Source organism: Rhineura floridana, chromosome 7, assembly GCF_030035675.1.
Source record: "Rhineura floridana isolate rRhiFlo1 chromosome 7, rRhiFlo1.hap2, whole genome shotgun sequence".
Taxonomy (NCBI): domain Eukaryota; kingdom Metazoa; phylum Chordata; class Lepidosauria; order Squamata; family Rhineuridae; genus Rhineura; species Rhineura floridana.
In genome coordinates this window covers 51,487,866-51,503,406 of record NC_084486.1, presented here as the reverse complement: position 1 = coordinate 51,503,406, position 15,541 = coordinate 51,487,866, and the positions used below count along the sequence as shown (strand labels likewise).

The 15,541-nt window shown below is 41.4% G+C and overlaps 1 protein-coding gene across 18 annotated transcripts in view; it reads left to right on the top strand.

Annotated features, from left to right (window-relative positions):
• The window catches only part of ADGRA1 (adhesion G protein-coupled receptor A1), a 588,775-nt gene that overhangs the window by 381,051 nt on the left and 192,183 nt on the right, over positions 1-15,541 (top strand). The gene's annotated exons all lie outside the window — the stretch shown is intronic.

Sequence of the window (15,541 nt, the reverse complement as noted above, 5' to 3'; positions counted from 1 at the left end):
GAATCGGGATGATGGTTAAGCCACAAATCTGAAAAAAGTCTTTGGCATGATTGGATGTGTGGTTTTATAAAATGTATATGTATGTTCAGTTGCAATGAACAGACAATGTTTCCTAAAGGCTGCATTTCCTGGCATCTCCGTTGATAAGGAGAAGAACTCCATAAAAGATCCATGAAGTCCAGTCATACAGCAGTTGTTTCCCCCCTTCTCTCCTTGTGATGTAGAGGAAAAGGTGGCTATGGGAAAGGATTGCTGTTGTGTTGTAATTCTACTGGCTTGGTTAAAATTCCACTCTGGACCCTTGCCCCTCGTGGCTAATAAAAGCTAGCAGAAATGGAACGGCCGGCTGGGCCAAGGAGGTGATTAATGCCTCCTTACGAGAGGGAGTGGTCCCACTTTGCCTGAAACAGGCGGTAGTGAGACCGCTCCTAAAAAAGCCCTCCTTGGACCCTGACAATTTTAACAACTATAGGCCGGTAGCAAATGTTCCATTTCTGGGCAAGGTTCTAGAGCGCGTGGTCGCTCGCCAACTCCAGGCCCTTTTGGATGAAACTGATTATCTGGATCCATTTCAATCCGGCTTTCGGCCGGGGTTTGGTACAGAAACAGCCTTGGTCGCCCTGTATGATGACCTCTGTCGGGAGAAAGACAGAGGGAGTGTAACTCTGTTGGTTCTCCTTGATCCTTGATGGGGCGACTCGCAGATTTAGGAGTTGGAGGCACTGCTTGGCAGTGGCTGTGCTCCTATCTTGGGAATCGTCTCCAGAGGGTGATGCTTGGGGAACATTACTCGAGTCCCTGGGTGCTACAATATGGGGTCCTGCAGGGCTCAGTTCTGTCCCCCATGCTTTTTAATATCTATATGAAGCCGCTGGGCGAGGTCATCAGGAGTTTTGGAGTGCGCTTCCAGCAATATGCTGATGATACGCAGCTCTATTTCTCCTTCTCAACTTCTTCAGGTGAGGCTGTTGCTGTACTGAACTGCTGCCTGGCCGCGATAATGGACTGGATGAGAGCTAACAAACTGAAACTCAATCCTGACAAGACTGAGATGCTGTTGGTCGGGGGGGGGGCTCTGCTCAGATGTTTGATGTCAGACCTGCCCTAGATGGGGTTACACTCCCCCTAAAGGAACAGGTCCATAGTTTGGGGATCTTATTAGATCCGCTTCTGTCACTCGAGGCCCAAGTAGCCTCGGTGGCACGAAATGCGTTCTACCAGCTTCGGCTGGTAGCCCAACTACGACCCTATCTGGACAGGGAGAACCTAGCCTCAGTTATTCACGCTCTGGTAACCTCTAGATTGGATTACTGTAATGCTCTCTACCTAGGGTTACCTTTGAAAACGATTCGGAAACTTCAGCTAGTGCAGAATGCCGCGGCCAGAGTTCTTACTGGGACGAAGAAATTCGACCACATAACACCTATTCTGGCCCAACTGCACTGGCTTCCAATACGTTTCCGGGCCAGATTCAAAGTGTTGGTCCTTACCTATAAAACCCTTAACGGCACTGGACCGCAATATCTGATGGAACGCCTCTCTCGCTATGTTCCTACCCGTTCACTCCGCTCGACGTCTAAGGCCCTTCTCCGGGTCCCAACTCATACAGAGGCCCGGAGAACAGTAACAAGATCTAGGGCCTTTTCGGTGGTGGCCCCTGAATTATGGAATGCCCTCCCAGATGAGATACGCCTGGCGCCTTCTCTGTCATCTTTTCGGCGCCAGGTAAAAACCCACCTCTTCACCCAGGCATTTTAAGCTTTTTATTTTAATTTAATCTTATGTTTATTTTCTTTTACTCTGTTTTTAAATATGTTTTATAATTGTATGCGCAATACACACTTGCTTGTATTTTAAATATTGTAGTTTTATCGTGTTGTACACCGCCCTGGGAGCTGTTAGCTATAGGGCGGTTTAGAAATGCAATTAAATAAATAAATAAATAAATAAAATGTCTTTTTCCAGGCTTGTGCAGGTTATAGACAATGGCCTGGTTCACATATCATGCTAAGCCAACCCTTGGCATGTAGGGATGGGGACAAATATCCACTAAATTGGACTTAGTACTGGATTTCGACATCAGCCAACAATCTGCTGTCTTTTTGGACAGGCATTGATTTCTTGTGGCGGGTTACAGCTGTCATTGGCATGGCTATTTTTTAAAAAAAAATCTGCTCCAAATTTTACAGTTATTGTCTTCCTAATTGGCTGTCCTCTAAGCTAAGGCATTCTTAACTGCTGTCTAGGTGATAACAATTGCCATTTACATCCATTAACCTCCCTCCAATTTTAGGTGATTATCTGCCTAATTGATATGTAAATAGATTAAAAAAGGTGGAACCGCATAAGCATTTTCATAACCATTTTCATTAAAATTATGTTAATTTTTTTCACTTAAAAAAACCAGTGGATTGGCAATTGTGAAAGCAGATGGAAACAACAAAAGGGCAAATCAGCAACAGAAGCTGGACTCTTGGAATTCAAGTGGATCAGAACTAGGCAGCAAACCCCATCCCTAGTGGCATGTGAGTCTGTGACTTTGCTGAGGCTCATTCCGGCTCCTAACTATGATTCAGTATTGTGTGAGATGAAGCTGCTGACCTGGTTCACGTATCATATTAACCCAAACCTTGGGTTGACGCGAACGTATGCAGTCCTGGAAAAGAACTTGCAGCTGCTTTACTGCTCCCTGATTCTTTTTGCTGTGCTGCTACACTGAGCTCATAGTTAATCTCTCTTCAGAGTAACCACAAACTTTAACTAGGTTTGTTCTTGGCTATAGCTCAGGGTGAGTTTGAAGAGTGTTTAACTATGAACTTGGGTTTGGATAACACAGTAGCTCTGCACAGCGTGACATGAAAAAGGACCCAGAGCCTGCATGTTTGTGTATTTGCACTAATAGTTTAGCTTAGTGTGACATGTGAACTATCTCACATAATGTTTAAGCATAGTTTAGCACTACTTGTATGAGCTGGAGTGAGCCTCAGATTCACAAGCCCCGCACGCCTCATTCCATGCAGCCAAGAGAAGGATTTCTGCAGGATTTTCCACTTTCAGAGAATCATGACTTGCTATTATATACAAAGTAAAGATTGTAGTTTAAAACAAACTAATTCACAGTATAACAAATGCAATGTTTGTGTTTGTCATACAAATACGGCATGTTCTGTTAAGGTGAATTGTTACCAATATGCTTAGTACTACTGCGGAAATAATTAGGTACACCAATTTCATCATTAACAAAGTCAGAGCAACCAGACTGGCACAGCAGTTCAGCAATGCAGTACTTTGTTGTTTAGAAGGATATTGTTCTGGCCAGAATAAAGTTAGTCAGACTAAAAGAACCCCACCCTGATAACATGCAGCATATTTTATTAACTCCACTTGATTGAATACAAAATGAAACACGTTCATATGTAAGCTTTATGAAGCTATTCAGTAAAAATGCCTTTATTTTCAGTACCACTTCTTGGAAAGATGTTGGCATGACTGAATGTAAGATTTATTTTTAAAAAATGCACCCCACTTTCCCCATCATTGTTCAAAAATTGGTAATGACATGTTGTTTATCTGTTCCTCTGTGAACCCAAAAGAAAGCGAGAACCCAGCATAATGAACAGTGACAGCTTGGAAATTTCCTATCCCATTACACGCTATTGATTTGGGCACATTTCCAGTTCAAACTATTAAATGGTAGAAGGAATTTGTTCTGACAACGTTTAAAACTCAGTTGTAAAACTGACTTTTGAATCAATGGATTTTAGATCTCACTACTTGTTCAGACAACTGACAAGGAAATACACTACTTGTGGGTACTTTAAGCCTAGCACTGTTATCTGGTTTAAGCTTCCCTCATAGGAGATAATAGATTTTTGTTCTCTGTCCCAATTCTTGTTTTTAAAATTATAATTAGTTGTTTCACAGTGCCAAAAGCCACACTGTTAAGAGTTATAGGTAGAATGACCAGAATTGCTTCTGATTTGCTAGTTGTACAGGGGAGAGGAATTTTTGAAAGAAAATATTTTCCTGGGTAACCACAGCATCTTTTTAGTATGATCAATGTCAATTTAAAAAGTTTTAGACATAGGGAATGAATTTTGTGGGGGGAAATAATTTTCTACAACCACAGGCTACATGGCAACCACAGTCTATGGTACAGTTTCTACTATAGAGTCCAAAGTGCCTTTGAAGTGAAGGTCTCACCCTTCATTGACTGTGTAAGTCATCCAGCCATGTAAAAGAAACTAGGTGGCTAAGGAGCCCCACTGTTCTGATTTTATTTAAAAATAATCTCACTACTTTAATACTTTGTTACAGAATGAATTACAGTAGGGCAGAGCCATAAATCCCATCAGTACAAAATCATAAAAACATGGGAATGTTAAGAGCCTGCTGGATCAGGTCAATGGCCCATCTAGTCCAGAACCCTGTTATCACAGTAGCCAGCCACGTGCCTATGGGAAGCCAACAAGCAGGACCTAAGTGCAAACAGCAGTCTACCCCTGCCCCTGTGGTTTCCAGCAACTAATACTCTGAAGCATACTGCCTCTGACTATGGGGGCAGAGCATAGCCATCATGGCTAGTAGCCACTGATAGCTGTATCCTCGATATAGTTGTCAAATCCTCCTTTAAAATCATCCAAGTTGGTGGCCATCACTGTCTCTTGTGGAAGCCAATTCTATGTGCTGTGTCAAGAAGAACTTTATTTTGTCTGTCCTGAATGTTCCAACATTCAGCTTCATTGGAGGTCCACGAGTTCTAGTGTTATGACAGAGGAAGAAAAGTTTTTCTGTATCCACTTTCTCCAAGACATGCTTAATTGTATACACTTCAGTCATATCATCTCTTACTTGCCTTTTCTCTAAAGTAAAAATCCCCAAATGCTGCAACCGTTCCTCATAGAGAAGTTGCTCCATCCCCTTGATCATTTTGATTGCCCTTTTCTGGACCTTTTTCATCTCTGCAATATCCTTTTTGAGGTGAGGCAAGCAGTACTGTACACAGGATCCCAAATGCAGCCGCACCAGAGATTTGTGTAATGGCATTATGATATCGGCTATTTTCAATACCTTTCCCAATGATCCCTAGCATGGAATTTGCCTTTTTCACAGCTGCCGCACACTGGGTCATATTAAAAAGCAATTCTACCACAGACGCAGACTGGTATAAGGTCTCAACTTAAAAGGCTTGTTGAAAGAGGAAAGTCTTCAATAGGCACCAAAAAAGATAGCAGAGTTGGCGCCTGTCTAATATTCAAGGGTAGGGAATTCCACAGGGTGGGTGCCGCCACACTAAAGGTCCATTTCCTATGTTGTGCAGAACAGACCTCCTGATAAGATGGTATCTGCAGGAAGCCCTACTTGCGTGAATGGGAAAAAATGATTGGCAGCTACCATTGAGCAGGAACTGTGGATAGTGCAAATCAATAGCAAAAATAAAAGTAGTGTATTTGCTATGAAGAAATGTTCCCATGTAGATGACCCCTTAGTATCATCAGCAAATTTGACAACTCACTGCTCACCCCTAACTCTAGATTGTTTATGAATACGTTAAAAGGCACTGGTCCCTATATCAATCCTTGGGAGACTCCTCAATTGTGGTAATGCAGCCGAAGCTCTGCTCATGGCCGGAGTTCGATTCTAACGAAAGGAGGAAGTCGAATCTCCGGTAAAAGGGGTCGAGGTCCACTCAGCCTTCCATTCATCCATGGTCGGTAAAATGAGTACCCGGCATATGCTGGGGGGTAAAGAAAGGCCGGGGACGGAACTGGCAATCCCACCCTATATATATGGTCTGCCCAGTAAATGTCACAAGACGTCACCCTAAGAGTCGGAAACGACTCGCACTACAAGTGCGGGGACACCTTTACCTTTTTTTATCGGGAGAAGAACAGGAGAAGTGTGACCCTGCTAATTCTCCTTGATCTCTGAGTGGTTTTTCAGACCATCTACTATGGTATCCTCCTGGACTGGCTCTGGATTGAATTGATGCAGGGTTTTGCATGGATCCATCCTGTCCCTCTTGTTCTTCAGCATCTATATGGAAGTTGTTAAGAATGGTCATCAGGGATTTGTGGATGAGCTGTCATCAGTATGCTGATGACACTCAGCACCATGTCTTTATGCCACCTGAATAAGATGAAATGATGCCGGTGCTTAATCAGTGTGTGGGGGAGTAATGGGCTGAAGGAGGGCCAATAAAATGAAGCTGAATCCTGACAAAATGGAGGTACTTTGAATAATCTGCTCCTTACAAACCTCAGTGTCACTGACTCACACCATCAATAGATTTGTTTATTTTAAACCTCTCTGGAGAAAACATTGAAAAAAAGTTTAAGCACTGTATTTTATTTATGTACTGTATTTATCATAATATTGGTTTATATGCCATCCTACTATAAAAGCTTGGGAAGACAAGACTAATGACTGTTTTGACTTGATTACACATCTTACTTAAAATTCTGTGTCAAACTGGCATATCTTTATTCGTACCATGAAGTGATCCCTACAGTGAAGGTATGGCTACAACACCACCCAGCCTAGTTCTCACTGAGGTGGTAAACCTGTTTGGACTATACCATTTCAGACTACAGGTTGACATGACTGAATTATCCTTTGTACAAAAATAAAAACAAATAAACTATGATCTTAGAAAATTAGCATGTCTCTGTGTGTTGGGGGCAGAGTTTGGAAAAGTTAATTTTTTGAACTACAACTCCCATCAGCCCCAGCCAGCATGGGCACTGGATTGGGCTGATGGGAGTTGTAGTTCAAAAAAAGTAACTTTTCCAAGCTCTGGTTGGGGGTTGGTCATATCTTAGGCTTCTCCCTGATATGCTCTTTTTATATGTATTGGAAATTATTTTTGTATTTAATCATGTGAACTTCCTAGTCTGTTCAGGCACTAGTTTACCTAGTCAGTGAAAATTAGACCATAGTGTTGTATCTCTTGCACTGTTGCTAATCCTTTAATTTGATTCCTTTTTCTATAATACTAAGTTACAGAGCCCATAACTACCCTATTGAGGATGATAGTTCTCTTCATACATCTGCTCACATCAGCTATGCTGGAAGACCATAGCTCAGTGATAGAGCAGCTGTTCTTAATGCAGAAGGTCCCAGGTTCAGTCTCTCAGCATCTCTAGGTAGGACTGGGGATGTTCCCTGTCTGAAACACTGGAGAGCCACTCCCAATCAGTGGAGACAATACTGAGCTAGATAGAGCGATGGTCTGACTCAGTATTAGGCAGCTTCCTGTTCCTATGGTGTGTTGATTCACCTATGGACTGTACTAGAGGAAAAAACTTGATGAACCACAAACGCTACCGATTCCAGATAAATGTAATTTGCTGATTCACTTTCAAGCAGAAAGAGAGGGGGGAGATGGTTTTAACAAAACAAGGTTGTGTTATGACACAAATCTGAAGTGATTACAGGCTTAGCCTTGTAGTAAGGGTGCCTTGTGTGAATGCATCTTTAGCTGTTGGCATATTCAGACTAACTTGAACTTGAACAGGTGGTCAGACTGTCTTAATACTTATAGTTGCTACTATGTATTAAAGAGTGACAGTATCCAAAACAGAGATGATGGCTCAAGGAACACACATTTCCCTGGAGGTCTAAGTCTGCCGTGGATTATGGCACTGACACTTGGTGCATAAGAAGGTGTAAAGGGCACTTTTTGCCTGGGACACACCTGCACTGAAAGCTGGAATCTGTCCACACCATACGTGTAAAGCACATTTAAAGCATATAGCTTCTCCCAAAGAATCCTGGGAATTGTAGTTTACCTCTCACAAAGCAACAATTCTCAGCACCCAAACTACAGTTCTCAGGATTCTTTGGGGAGAGACATGGTTTTTAAATATGTTTAAATGTGTGTATGGTATGGATGCAACCAAAGTCCATGTTGGTTCTCCAGTGTGTCCCATCAGATATGTGAAACTGGGCTGAAGTACCTGCATATGAATAGTGCACGGATAGGATATGCTGACGCAGTACATCTGAGGCTCAATTCGAATGCTGCATGTATAGCTCAGTTTGCTCCTATCCTAAACCACTAACATTCTGTAATTGGGTCAGGTAAAGGCATAATTACGTTCCAGTGACTGAAAGAGAGGTGATGCTAAGTTCAGAAGTAAACAAAGAATTTACCTCACCCATGTGACTCTCATTACAGACATTACCATTTTGGTGTGGAGCTGGGCTATATGAATGCCAGAACCAAACTACATAGGTAACATTCAAATCAGGTTTGAAAGTCTCTGAGATGTCCATCAGAGCCAACAAAGACACACTCTCTCTGTACATTTCCTTTTTTTTTCCCATTAATTTTTTTATTCAAAGTTTCAAAAAACAAAACAAAACAAAACAAAAACAAATTAATAACTAATACAATAAAATAAAATGTTGACTTCCAATTTGTCGCAGATCAGTTATAGGTCTATAATATATAACAAACCTGTCTCTTAATATATTACAAAATCACTTTCCTCCAGTAGTTATCTTAATTAATCATCAAATCTCATTAACATCACTTTATTCTTTCCGCAAAAAGTCAAAGAGAGGTTTCCAGTCCTTGAGAAATATATCCATCGATTTTTCTCCAAAAAAACATGTCGATTAATCTATCTCATCAAGTCTGCTAGGTCCAGTAATTTCAATAGCCATTCTTCCATTATCAGTGTTAATTCCATCTTCCATCCTTGCATCCATAATAATCTTGCTGTCATAGTCATAGTCATATAATAAGAGTCTGATGGGAATTTCCTTCCTCACAAATATTTCCTTGCCATCAATTCTGAATGTGTTACTGAAATGTTGTAAAGTCATATCTCTGGTCCTCTTTTTTACGAAATGCACTAGCACATCTCTTGAGAGTTTTTCCATTGTCACATATCTGTAATTAATTCTATAAATTTTCTCTATTTCAAGCTCCATCACATCATTCCAGTCCAGAAATTTTTTCGAAACATTGATAGCTTTATCTCTGATATTTTCATCAATTTCTTCAGGGACAACGCTGAATTCCAAACAATAATCTTTATTTCTAAGGTCCATAAACTCCAAATATTTTTCCAGTTCCACATTTGATATATCTGTTCCAATCTCCAGGACTTGCATTTTCCCTTTAATTTTTCTTTCTTCTTCTATTGCTTGTCTAGTTATATGTTTGATCTCATCAACCTCCTCTCTCATAAAATCCCCTATTTCTTTCAGCTCCTGCTTCATTTTGCCAAATTCAATTTTCATCTCTTGTTTGCCATGTCTAAGTTCTTGTTTCGTTATCTCAATCTCATCCATTATTTTCTGAAACATATTTACTTCCAGGGTCTCAGCCACTTTCTTAATTGTCATTTTTAAAACCAAGAAGAAAAAAAACCCCTTCAATTTCCAATATAGCACTATTCCCAAGCAAAGAGCAATTTATTTCTTTTTCCAGCAACAAAGGAGTTAATATTCCAAACCTGATGACATCATAATGTAGACAGCACAAACTGCCTTATCTCTTATGTGTCCAAGAATGCAAAACAAATTTAGTTCACAGCATCCAAATAGTTAGTGGCATAAAGAACAAGCAGATTCATCAAAATGAAGTAGACCAGAAAAAATAGTCCCAGACCAGAGCTTGGAAAAGTTACTTTTTTGAACTACAGCTCCCATCAGCCTAATCCAGTGGCCATGTTGCCTAGGGCTGATGGGAGTTGTAGTTCAAAAAAGTAACTTTTCCAAGCTCTGTCCCAGACATATAATACTCAAAAGTTCATATAAATCAAAAATTTTCTCCTCAGATTAGATATCTCTCATCCGTTTGTATCTTTATAATTCTCAATTCCAGGCCAGCTTTTTGCTATAAAAACAAAGATAAGCTATTTCGATTTCCTTCCGCCTTAATTCCGTGTATAAAAGAGAAAAGTTATAACTCACCCAGGGATTCTTTACTGCTGATTCTTTTAACAAATCTCTTTTACTGCAACAATTTAAGCCAAATGATAAGGATAGAAAGAAGAATGCTTGCCTGTTAAAATCTGTTTTTCTTTGAAGAAAAGAAAAACGTCTCGCTTAATCAGTTTGAGCTTGCTTGAAATTCCTTGGCTCCGTCTGACGTTGCTGGCTGGTCCTTCGTTCATAGGCAGTCCTAATGAATTCAAGTCCCCCAACAAACACAACGAAGCTTGTGGATGATCTCTTCGTTTCTCCCTTGCCTGGGAGAAAGTTTTTACCAGTCAAAAAAAACCTTTTGACTGGTTTTAAAACTGAAAAAGCTTCCTCTGAGACGAGAGCTCGTCTCAGAGGCAGGCACAAGCGAAGCAATCCTTCCTGGAAGTCTCTCTCTGTACATTTCCCATTGTGGGCTGCTGGTCAGAGCAGTCAAAGCCGTTTCAGTCCTGAAATATGGCATGGACAGTTGTAGTGCTAGGGGAAATTTCCAATAACAGGTAAGAGGAAGTTGCATCCCCAAACTGCCTCCATCCAATTTTTGTCTATCTCCTTCTATTGCAGTTCCACTGCAGTTCCTTACCCTGAGGGGAGGCTTTTCAGAGGGTAATATTGGGGAGCAGGGATTGGAAGGCCCATTCTGTGGGGGAAACTTTCACAGCACTGGGTACAGCCCATTGCTTTCTCTGTACACACAGCTTATGTATGTACACATAGTTAAAGTGAGCAGCAGTTGGATATGGTTAGAGGGTGTGGGATCAAATGGCTATGGATCATACTTCTGTCTGATCTGCCATCCACTTTGCAGGTACCTGGTGGCCCAGCTAATGAATCTTCTAGTCTGGTGATGTTATTAAATGCCAGGTTGTTCACAATAAAGCATCTCTCATCTATTATTTGATTGCAGATGAGAGAGCTGACCTGGGTCAGTGAGCTGGGTGGTGTGGGTCTGATCCAGCTTTGCCTAGCTGGGTACTTGGTGCATGGCCTTCATGACAACCATGGTCCTGTCTCAACATATAATTAACCCAACACATAGGGTAGAATGTACCCGGGGAGGGCTGGTCTGGATATTAAGGAGCAGAAATTACCTCATTATCATGATCAGGTCAAGCCGCTATTTGGTGAAACTTGTTCTTATGGCATGAGTTGCCCGCAGAAGTGGAGGACCCATTAAGATGGTCCACCCTCAAGGACTTACAAAACCTAAGGATTCCTGAATGCTTTGGGGGATTTTCCAATACCTAGAGCCATCGATTCAGTTGAAGTCCTAGTGAAGCTATAGAATGATGAGATAAGATGAGCCATTAGCACAATTACTCCTGAGTGTCCAAAAGGCTCACTGGTTTACTTGGGAACTCCAGGCAATGAAACAAGTCAGACAATGGCTGGAGCACAGGTGATGTAAGATGTAATGAAGATGACCAGACTCGAGTATGAGAGGATAACTGCACCAACCACATGGCAGTGAATGCAACAAAGAAAGCCTTCTTTGGCACCTCCGATGGATTCTCAAATAGTCATCCAGATGAGCTCTTTTGAGTTATGTAAGGATTGCTTCTGCTGTAGTGAATCCCATGCTGACATCTTCCCTGGCTGACTGTGATTATTTTGCAAGACAGTTTGAGGACAAACTTTTGCAAGACTTGAACACTGCTCTTAATACAGTGTTAAGTGATGTATCTGATGCACTTCCAGTTTATGAAGCCTGAGGAAATGGACGAGATGCTTAGTGCTGAGTTGCTGACAACATGCTCTCTCAATCCTTGCCCATCTTGGCTAATTAATGCTTGCCATGGAGGGTTGGTAGGGTGGATCCAGTGGTTAATGCATCACTATGTGATGATGTAGTCCTGGCTACTTTTAAGGACAGTGGCACAACCATTTTTGAAAAAGCCTTCCTTGGATCCAAAAGTTAATGCCAATTATATATCAACACATCTTTTTGGGGTAAGGTGCTCAAGACAGTAGTGGCAGTTCAGATGCAGACACTCTTGGAGGAAACCTTATCTTGATGCTTTTCAGTCAGGATTCAGGCCTGTTTTCACGACAGAATAGATTTTGGTCACCCAGATGGATGACTGTTTGCAGAAGAAGGACAGAGAGAGTGTAATCTTGTTGCTCCGAATGATCTGTTAGTGGCTTTTGATACCATTTACCATGGTATCCTTCTGGATCAGCCCCATGAGTGGTGAGTGGGGGGGCACTCTTTTACAGTGGTTCCTTACCTACTTGCAGGGTTGATTTCAGAGGTAGCACTGGGCAACAATTTCTTGGCACCCTGGTAGTTGAAATGAAGGATGCTGCAGGCACTATTTTGTCTCCAGTGCTATTCAACATCTATATGAAACCATGGGGAGTAGTCATAAAGACATTTGTGGAGCAGTGTCACCAGTATACAAATGGTGCCGAGCTCTATTTCTCTGTAACATCTGAATCAAGAGAGGCTGTGCATGTTCTGAATTGGTGCCTGGATGCAATGACAGGTAAGATGAGGGCCAATAAATTGACACTGAATCCTGCTAAGAAAGAGACTCTGTTGATGAACAGTTCATGGGTCTGGAATTTGGGGGCTGTGCCTCTTCTGGATAGGATCATGCTCTCCATAAAGGAACAGGTACATTGTTTGGAGTGGTCATTGAACCATCTTTGTCACTAGCGACACAAGTGACCTCTGTGGCATGGAACACCTATTACAAGCTTTGGCTAGTATGCCAACTACACCTTTTCCTAGACAGGGATAGTCTGGCCACTGTCATTCAGTTAGTAAGCTCATAATTAGATTACTGTAATGCACTCTGTGTGGGGCTGCCCTTGTTCTTGGTCCAGAAGCTGCCGCTTGTGAATAATTTAACAGCTAGGGTGCTAAGTGGAGAACCCAACTATACACATATTTTACCAGTGCTGAAGGAACTTCAGTGGTTGCCAGTTCACTCCCAGGCCATGTTCAAAGTTTTATTGTTGACATATAAGGCCCTAAGTAACTCAGTGTCTGGATACCTAGCTGACTGACTGCCCCATTACATACCCAGAAAAACCGTGAAGTCTTCAGAGGAAGTTCTGTTGATTATACCATTAGCAGCAGATTTAATACCTTTTATTTCATCTCGGTCAGTCAGTGTGTTCCCCTCTTAATTATTATTCATCATCCCTACCCTTGGTTTAAATTTCCCTTTAATTTCTCTAATCTTTTGGAATAGGGCTCTTGTTCTTCCCTTTTTGTTGTCCTCTTCTATTTCTATACAATAACTATTGTAATAGTTCTCTTTGTCCCTATGTACTAGTCGCTGTATTGTTGCATTTAGGGTTCTGGTCGTGTTTCTATCGCCTTTTGCTTTCCTTCTCTCTTTAACCATTTTAAGAGTTTCTTCAGTCATCCATTGAGATCTTTCTTTTTCACTAGAGGTATTGTCTTTTTGCATTCTTCCCTGATAATATCTCTTGCTTCGCTCCATAGTTCTTCTGGTTCTCTGTCAACTAAGTTTAAAGCCTCAAACCTGTTCCTTATTTGATCTTTATATTCTTCTGGGATGTTATTTAAATTGTATTTTGGCATTATGATTGCTTTGATGTTCTTCTTTAGCTTTACTCTGATTTTCTATACGACTAGTTCATGATCTGTACCGCAGTCTGCTCCTGGTCTTGTTTTTGCTGAAAGTATGGAACTTCTCCATCTTCTGTTACCAATTATATAATCAATTTGATTCCTACATTGACCATTTGGTGATGTCCACGTGTACAGTCTTCTTTTTGGTTGCTCAAAAAATGTGTTTGCAAGAAACAAATTATTGGCTTCACAGAATTCCATAAGTCTTTCTCCTGCTTTATTTCTATCTCCTAAGCCTCATTTTCCCACAGTTTCTAGTTCTTCTCTGTTTCCTACTTTTGCATTCCGGTCCTCCATGATTATCAGAACATCTTGTTTTGGTGTGTGATCAATTTCTTCCTGTACTTCTGTGTAAAATCTCTCCAATTCCTCTTCTTCTGCATTTGATGTTGGAGCATAGACTTGGATGATGGTTATGTTAATAGGTTTCCTTTTAAATCTCATTGATTTCACTTGCTCAGACCTTGCGTTATAGCTAATTGCTTTTGCTGCATCACTTTTCACTATTAAAGCAAACCTGTTTCTTCTTAATTTCTTATTTGTTGCATAAAATATTTTGTAGTTGCCTGATTGAAAATGTCCCATTCCCGTCCATTTTAATTCACTCACGCCTTTGCATTAAGAAAAGAATGCAACACCTCCCTCTCTGCAGGGAGCTTTTTATGGAAAGGTTTATTTGGAGGTGTGATTTTGCCACACACCGTTTTTTTCAATTAACAGAAACTAAAATTATAATTGGGGGGGATGGATTTTAATTTACTCACGCCAAGTATTGTAATGTTGATGTGTTCCATTTCTTGCTTGATAATTTCTAACTTTCCCTGGTTCATGCTTCTCACATTCCATGTTCCTATTGTGTGCGTCGTACAACTCCATACTCTCCTTTTGCATCTGTGCTCATCAGCCTCTGGGCTTCCTTTTGGCTTTGACCCAGCTGTGTTATTAGTCACAGCGCTACTCGTACTTGTCCTTGGTTTTTCCCCAGTAGTTCGGTGAGTGCCTTCTGACCTGGGGGTCTCATCTTCCAGCACTATCTCGTGTTGCATTTTGGATACTCTGTTCATAGGGTTTTTGTGGTAAGAGGTATTCAGAGGTGGTTTACCATTGCCTTCCTCTGAGTTTGGACGCATCTTAGTCTGATGTCTCAGCTTTGACCATTCCACCTTGGGTGTCCCTGCTAGGAGTCTAACCTCTTGGTCTAGACTCCTGATGGCTTTGCTCTCAGTTTCTTCAACACTCTCAAATCCCCTCACCATGTTAAGGTGTGCATCCTAAAGGAGGATGTCCGTAGTAGGTGAGTGAAAGTGCCAACTGGCTCTGTCCCACTTTTATTTCCACTAGTCCATCTGCTGCTTCTTTCCATTGTTGGGACCTCTGTCTTTGTTTCATCTGTATCCCTGTCTCAGGACTCTGCCACTTTGAGAAACATAAGAGGCTTGCTGGATCAGGCCAAAGGCCCTTCTGGTCCAGCATCCTGTTCTCACAGTGGCCAACCAAATGCCTATGGGAAGCCTGCAAGCAGGACCTGAGCACAATAGCATTCTTCTGCTCATGTTCTCCAGCAACTGGTATTTGTCTGCTCTGAATCTCCCTCCATTTAGCTTCATTGCATGATCCTGGATCCTGGTATTATGAAAAAGGGAGACAACTTTTCTTTATCCATTTTCTTCACATTATGGATAATTTTGTAAACCTTTATCATGTCCCCTCTTACTCACCATTTTTGTAATAAGCGAAAAGGCTCTGAACATTGTAACCTTTCCTCATCGGGGAGTTGCTGCATCCCCCTGTTCATTTTGGTTGCCTTTTGATGCTTCTTCTCTTCCCTTCAGGCTTAAGGGAGTTGTTTCAGTACGATAACCCTGAATTGCAACCTCTGCAACAATCTGGGGAAAAAAATGTTGTTCAGATGTACCTCTGAATAGTTGAAGCTAGTTGGATTTTGCCAAATTTGGAGAGTGGCTCAGATCATGTGCCTGCCCCTCACAAATTCTG